Below are 8,505 nucleotides of genomic sequence, written 5' to 3'. Positions count from 1 at the left end.
CCACACCTTCTAATCCTTTTCAAATAGTGCCACTTTTTGATGTCTAAGCATTCAAATATTCAAATATATGAGTCTATGGAGGCATTCTTATTCAACCCATCACAGACTCTTTGAAAAAGTATCTGAAATAGTAGATGAAATGAGATATTCAGATACCTAGAAGAGGAATCGTGCTGAAAAGAACATGATGGGCAAAGGCACCGAGCAGAAACATGGCTGTCATGTTGCAGTCACCAAAGACACTATGTGTCATTAGAGCAAAGTGAACAAGGGAGAGAAAAGCAGAGAACTCATAGAGAGTTTTTCTATCAGTTTAGACCAGAGATGATTATAGCATGACAATGGGAGATGGGGACACAGTGGCAAGTGTAAAGACTGAAGGGGGAAGTCAAGTGTAGAATTCCTCTGTAGGCTTGTTTGGAGCATGAAAGGTAAACAAGACGCACAAAACATAATTTTGGGTTTCTGCTCAGATCAGAAATAAGCTAAGTTTTGCTTTTATTAAACTACAGTAGAATACTACCAGACATATATTTTGGGGAAACTACTAGGGGTTAATTTTGTGATGCTACCTAAATTTGAGATACCTGTTAGGTAGGACAGCAAATACGTCAAGTAACTCTTAAAGCCATATATGTCTAGGGTTCAAGGTAGAGACATTTGACAGTACTATAAATTGGAAAAAATTATAGATGGCAGTTAAGTTTCAGGGTTAGCTGAGATCACCTAGGAAGTGAGAAATGAGCTTAGAGATATGAAAGGCTGGAGACCATGGGTCCTGCATGCTTAGACTTTAGGGAGAGGAGGGGCAATGAAGGAGGTACTGACACAAGGTGAAGGGACTATTACTGAAAAGTGTTAGAACAGCTGAAGAGGAGCCACAAACAGAGGTCTTTGGTGACATTATGAAGTTCTATTGGGATAATATGGAGAAAGCATCATTGGGACAAGCTCATGAGAGAATGAGGGAAGGACGGGACTCCCCAGTGTTTCAAGGAATTCTGTTTTGAAAGTGAGCAGATAGTGCAGGTGAGCTAAATGAGATATAGGAACCGTTTGGTTAACTTGTTTAATTTTTTAAAGAAGATAAAAGTAATGTGTTCATGGATGGGATAATGTAATATGAAGGGATTCATTACATTGATGAAGAAAACCAGCAAAATTGTCAGAGTTAAGTCTTTTTGATGGTGAAAGGGCCATGGTCTTTACAAGAGTAGAGAGATGTGGGTACAAATGGTTCCTGTGTTGGGAGTGAAGTAAGAGAGAGACAGTTAGAGAGAGGCATGGTGAGGAACAGAGAAAGGCTCTGTTTGTTGCTGTGTACTCCAGGGACTCTGAAAGTATCTGCTGATCTGAGATGATGATAAAGACAGAGGTGTAAACATATGAGAAGATGGGAGATAGTATCAGATTCATTACTGCATTCAAGCCCACTGAGGTTTATTATGGCTTTCAATTTAGAAGGTCACCAGCCAGTACTATGTACATTTTTCTCAGCTCACATTAACTCTATGCATGCAATATTCAGTGAATTGATTTAACCAGCCTTGATATTGAACCTGGCACAATTAAAGCTCTTGACATATATGCAATCAATTTTTCAAAAGAGAGATGAGGATCAAACCTGGATAATGGGTGAAATGGGAAAATTAGGTTGATGGAAATTTATATAACAAATTTATCATAAATTACGAGTGACATTTTTAAACATATTTGAGGTTGAAGTACTGAAGGTACATAGAAAGAAGCTACAGGCAGAAAATTGCCTGGATCTGGGGCTAAGAGGAGTACTGTTAATAATGCCCAGATAGCAGACTGACTGAGATGGTTGTGTTTGGTTACTTTTTTGATGCTGTGTGTTTGCCTCATATCGTAACACTGTGCTCCAAGCAGGGTTTAACCTTCCAAAGTTACCATTTTCACAAGAAAACAAATACTAATTTCAAATAACACACAATGAATTATAACATTTGCTTCTGTCCTGGAGTCACTTGGAGAATTAATACAAAAACTAATTTCCAAATAATCTCATATTTCTATTATTTTGACCCAGAAAGCAAATAAAATAGCATGATGTTTACATGATCAGATGAACATTTCTACCTTCAACTTCCCAGAGCTAAAGAACACTTAATCTAAATGAAATTATTAAGCTGTTTTCTGGAACCATGTCTAAGCCTGAAGTCTTTCTATTCTGATGGAGTGGTTGTTCACTGGAGAACTTGAATCCAGTTGTGACCTTTGGACGTTTTGTCACCCATTAGTCTATCTTAAAAGAAGTAATGACAAGAATGAAAAAATGTTCAATTTCACATACTGGTGATTAAGGACAAAAGTAAAAACCATTTACAGTTTTATTGAATCGTTCTTAATTCATATAACGTGGAAGAAATCTTAATATTCTTCTGCTCGGCAAAAGAAATAATGATGTTGAGATAGTTGCTTATAAGGCAAAGGTAGAGATGATGATATAAGTTCTCCTGATCCTTGGCTTAGCAATGTCAGAGACAGGCATATATACCCACTAATTGCCTGAAAGCAATACTTTTTATTGGATCCAAGATACAAAACATTTAGAATAGCCTGAAAATTTATTTCATGTCTATTTCCTTCAACCCAGTGAAATAATAAGATGCCTTGGTCTCAGAATTCATTCTCAGTAATAGTTGCCAAGTGATAATTATAGACAGGTATAGAATTAGCAACTGGATCATATAATTTTACTAACTCAAGGATGTCCAATATGAAAATCCGTGACTGTATTCTATTATCTGCTTCATCCTTGTCAAGAAGAGCTTGTGTGACTCATTATTGTATTCTGCATAGTGCAGTATCACCCTAAGATTTGGTTTCAAGACAGCAGTCTACATTGCCAATACTAACAAGCAGTCATTGGCATACATAAAGACAGTACTACCATTCAAGCTCCGCAAATTAGCTATTTGATTACATATTCCATGCTTTCCTCATTAATAAGAACAATGAAAAAATTTAAAAGTCTTGTTTAATATACAAAAACATAAGTAGAAATTATGGGATAGTGCCATTTATTAAACATAAAATATGCTGAATAAACAGGGTATATAATTGAAATAAAATTGAAATAGCATCTTCTTTCAGGTTGGTTGATAGTTTTGTAGATGATGTTAAGGGTGTGCTGAGATTTGAAAAAGTATGAAGGAATTTTATCTATTAATAATGTGATAATGTTTATGAAGTGTATATAACATTTTATGAAAGCCTACAGAATTTAATTCACACAGGTAGAGCTGTAGAACCATGAAAACTGTATTAAATCAGAGAAGTACAAGGTAAAATATTAACTATGTTAGCATGACTGTGTGCGGGTGGGTGTGTATGAAAGTGAGATTCATGGGTGTGGAAGAAATATTTTTATTAGAGTATCAGAGAAAAACAGGCTTGATGTGTTATGGAAACAACAGGAAGAACCATGGGAGCAAAGATGTCAAGTAGAACAGAAGCCCCTGTAAGAATATCAGTGACCTTCTTATGAAACCAACGATAGCACATATGACTTTGAAGGTTATAACAAAAGCTGTTCAACTTGGGCTTTATGACGCTTGACTAACACGATAAAAGGTACATTGTAGACCTTTGATGTTGTGAGGTGAACAAGTGGAGACAGCTTACTGAGACCACTTTTAAAAATTTTTTTAAAAATATTTATTTATTTATTATGTATACAATATTCTGTCTGTGTGTATGCCTGCAGGCCAGAAGAGGGCACCAGACCCTATTACAGATGGTTGTGAGCCACCATGTGGTTGCTGGGAATTGAACTCAGGATCTTTGGAAGAGCAGGCAATGCTCTTAACCTTTGAGCCATCTCTTCAGCTCACACTTTTAAAAATCTTGTCTGTGCACGTGATTGAGTTAAAAATCTGAACTATAAGAAACAGGTTGTATTCTGTTAAGCTCAATTAAAAAGAAAGGTGTATGGAAGGAATTTATGTGTTCCAAGGGTTGAGACTCACATAAAAAACAAGCTGGAAACAGTGACTGGAGATCTCTGTGCAGTCCCACAATGACTTTTGAATCTCTATATTTCCTTCTTAATCGACTTCTGCTTTGTTTTCTTTTTCTTAATGAGCTCTGGGATTACAACTTGTCTCAGAAAATGTAGCATTGCATTTTAAGTTGAAAGAATACATTTCAAAATATATAATTACATGAGTCAAAATCATATGTGAAATGTTCACAATGGAAGTGAAACAATGACATGAAGATATGACTCAGGCTGATTGTACAAAGTTGAGAAAACAATACCTCATTAACAATAAGCATTTGATGATAATTTTAAGTTAAAATTGGATTCAGAAATTTTATTTATCAAGTTGTTTCTCTCCTTCCTTCCTACAACACATGTGCTGAAGTCCTTAGAGGAGCAGTTGAACAGTGTCACACAGACATGGTCCTAATCCATGTTCCTGACTTTACAAGAAAGTGAACTTTCTTCTCATGAGCACACAGGAACGAGCACTGTGGAAGCCGCCTCTCCACAAGCCAGGAGGAGAGCTCTGACCAGTAAACAAGTTTGCCTGGTACCTTACTAGTGGCCTCCCAGTCCACATTTCTTTCAGAAAATAAATGTCTCTGATTTAGCTATTCAACATGTGGCACTGTTTACCAGTCTCAGTGTATTACTTTAAAGTTATTTCTTGAATAAAAATAAGTTAAGTTTCACAGTAAAAGTACATTTTGGTTTAATTCAATTATCTTTCAAAAATCAAACACACATGGTTATCCATAGATATAACATCTAGAAAGAGAAGGTTGGTATCAAATACATGCACCATGATAACGCAACAAATTCCATATGCATATCTAATGAGCCCTTGTTTTATTTTCATAATGACTGTTCAAAACTCATCTGGTCTTTTGAAAATTCTGAAATATCCTTTCCTGATCTCATACAAAGAAGGTCTTTAGATTATTATACTTCCTACATATTTTTCTAGCTCTAAACTAATATACATAATATAATACTTGTATTATATTGTAGATATAATAGACAGACCAATGGAAGGTAACTGGTACAAAATGATGCTCACCTTCCTAGAACTGGATGGAGGGGGGAGGACCTTGGACTTCCCACAGGGCAGGGAACCCTGACTGCTCTTTGGACTGGAGAGGGAGGGGGAGGGGGAATGGAGGGAGATGGAGAGAAATGGGAGGAGGTGAAAAAATTTAATAATAATAATAATAATAATAAACCTGAAAAAAATAATAAAATGGAAACAATTTTTTATAGATTGGAAAAACTAGACAATATTAATTTTTTTAGTTAAAAACTACAAGAACTAGTGGAACAGAGAGGACATGATGCAGGAAAGAAAAGAGTGTTTGTAGAATGTGGTTATGGAGAAGATGGGAGAGAATGGGATCCTTTGGCCTATGTATAAAGATTGGTCTTAACTAAAATTGATAAATCTTTTTTTGTGTCAAAAGAAAAAGTAATAGATTTTAAGACTGTCCAAAACTCATACATTGTGTTTCAGAAGTAGAAATAACATTTATTAACTTTCTTCATTAAAAATAATCCTTTTCTTCATACTAACAAAAATCACTGCTTTTTGTTTGTTTGTTTTTGTTTTTTCAAGACAGGGTTTATCTGTGTAACCCTAGCTGTCCTGGAACTCACTCTGTAGACCAGGCTGCCCTTGAACTCATGGAGATCTGCCTGCCTCTGCTTCCTAAGTGCTGGGATTAAAGACAAGGGCCACCACCATCCAGTTAAAGCACTGCTGTTTTCATTGACATGATGAATACTTTTAAATACTTAGAAGTGAAGACATACATAACACTCATTAAAAATAACATTTCCATTAAAAAAATGTGTGACCTAAAATTAGAGAAAAGTTCAAGTGGGCACAAGAGTAATTAAATGATCTTTTCTATCTCCTTGTGTCATTTGTATTTTTAAGGGAACCTTGTCCATCACAAGTACTTTAAGGAAGAAGGAAGATTATTACTAATTAAGTGATTTGCACAGTAGCCAGTGGTTAGCTTCTAAATCTGTATTGTTGAACTATTATAATTATCAACGGCATAAAAATAGAATTATAATGAAATGTTATCAATAACATATATCGAAGAGCAAGAACACATTAGTAAATTATAATTAATGATCTGTTTAAACTACAGCTTCAAAATCTTAATACATATTTTGAAAGCCTGATTAATTAATTATAACAGACTTAAAACTAACCCCTGGACTTAGTTTTGTGATCTAAGATATTTTTGCATGTGTACAATAATTATGTCACCTTCAGAGGGAGCACATCAAAACTCACTTTTGCAGTTAATGCTTTCTGTGTGGTCAGCAGAGGTTGTAGTCAACATTCTGTTACAGAATACACAATAAAATTTTATTTACCTCACAGCTTCTATTTGGTTAAATAATAAAAGATAATTGTGAATGTAAGTTGGATGCACAATATGTAATTTCTGCTTATCTCTGAATTTGATTCTTTTATGGGTGCTTATTTTATTCTTAGCAAAGTACTGTCCTCCACCTTCCTGACAATTACCTCCCACTCCTTCTTAGATTGATTCATGTTCATAAGCTATGTCATGGAGAGTTCATGCAAATACAGTCTGTATCTCTTCCTTCTTATGTATTTTCATAAAAGAAGATAAATGTCAACTACTGAATATGGGCTTTAAAAAGTGTTCAATTTATTAACAACTGGGAGAAAATTTGTTTTAGTCAGAGCATTGAACCAGAACATACTGTTGAAGAGATGACTTTAAAAAGGGAAGGCATAAAGCCAGGCTTAAATATTTACATAAGCTGTACAAAGGAATAATTTGAAATATTTCTTATTAATTATAGCTTGGTGAAAATGTATAACATACTCTGTGTAATGACTGAAGTTAAAATTCCCCTAGTTAATCTTAAAAGTGATGACAACATAAGCAAAAATTGAACAATTGATTTTGTTTCCTCACTTCTAATACCAATGAATTTCCCTAATTACAGCCCCTAAATATATAATCATAGCCGTATCTTTCTATTTTATAAAAATGCTTGGATAGTCATGGGGCTTTCATTTATACCCATGGAAAACAGAAGCAACATTAATTTTTATGCATTTTGATAAAGAGTTTGGTTGAAGTTTCTTATATTTTAGTGAATAAGTAGAATTTTATGTTTTTGAGCTGCAAAATATGTTTATTTTACACATCAACTCAAAAACTATTTCTTCGTTTAATCTATATAGATAATGAGTACATGCTAGATAAGTTAGTTACTTAAAAGGCAGATAAATTAGCTGAAAGTGTTGTCAGTGAGTAGTCAATGAATCTGATATTGCTAATAACATGGCTATGTCTTTGACTCATGGTCATAAACTGTACTTCCAATCCTGGATACATGACAAATGTCAACTGTTGAATACTAACATTTGATAATAACTTCAACAAGGTGAGATAGCTAAGAGTAGATTCCATTTCCCTTTTAATATTGTGCAGTGGATGCTTCCCATGCAAGTGTGTGCCTTTCCTCTTTTCATACTGACACCAGGTGTTCTGTGTGTTCCAAGAATGATCTGCAATAGCCACACTTACAGTTTCAAATAAGTTTTTTAAGTAGATAGCATGCCATGATAAAATATTAAATAGTAAGAGATGAATAATTAGGTAGCTAGGAAATATAAAATTGGGTGTTTAAATTGTGCAAAGAAATCAACCAAGGAAGCCCCTTTATGGTATTCAGTGGGTGTTCCCAATAGAGAATCCCCAGAAGAAAAGAGTGTTCCCTTTGGTGAGACTTCCAGCCAAAGGAACAAATAACAGCAGTAAGGTGACACCATCAAACTGATGACTTACAGAAGAAATCAATTGAGCCTTGTTGAGGCAATAAGTTGGCGTTGTCTGTAGAGAGCCCCTGGCAGCATAGAATATCCCCTTGGGTGAAGATTCTTAAAAATCCTGAGAGAAAAGAAGATAAAAGAATATGTAGCACAGATAAAATCAATATTCTAAGACTTTGTGCTCAAAGTAATCATCGGAAACAAAATAGAGAATCTAAGACAGTTTTCTGGAGTTCTCAGTGGAGGTCCAATGGGTGACTTTCCCCTGGATAAGCTTCTAGCCTCCTGTTCCCACTATAAGTACTTTTATATCATGAAATAAGCAATAGTGGCATAGGTTGGAAATAGTTTACATTTTAGTTGGTGTTACTGGCAGTGTTTTTTACCCTTGGGATGCTTTTCTCTTCTTTTTCTTTTTGGTCACAGATTTGAGGAAGCCAACCTATCTTCACACAATGGTTCTTGAAGGATAGTCTGAGACAAATGTGCTTGAGGCTCAAATGGGGGAGCCCATCACTCTTTGAGAGCTAGCTTCTCAGTGAGCTCGAGCAGGGCATGACAGTTCACCAATATAAAGGACATTGTGGGACCCTGAAGTCCCATTAGAGAGAGGAAGTAAGACCCAAACGGGTAAGGTGGCCATGTATTTCAGTTTTAAAACATTGAGTTC

This window comes from Myodes glareolus, chromosome 1 (assembly GCF_982192425.1).
Source record: "Myodes glareolus chromosome 1, mMyoGla1.1, whole genome shotgun sequence".
In the NCBI taxonomy this organism is placed as follows: domain Eukaryota; kingdom Metazoa; phylum Chordata; class Mammalia; order Rodentia; family Cricetidae; genus Myodes; species Myodes glareolus.
Note: the sequence above shows the minus strand (reverse complement) of the source record.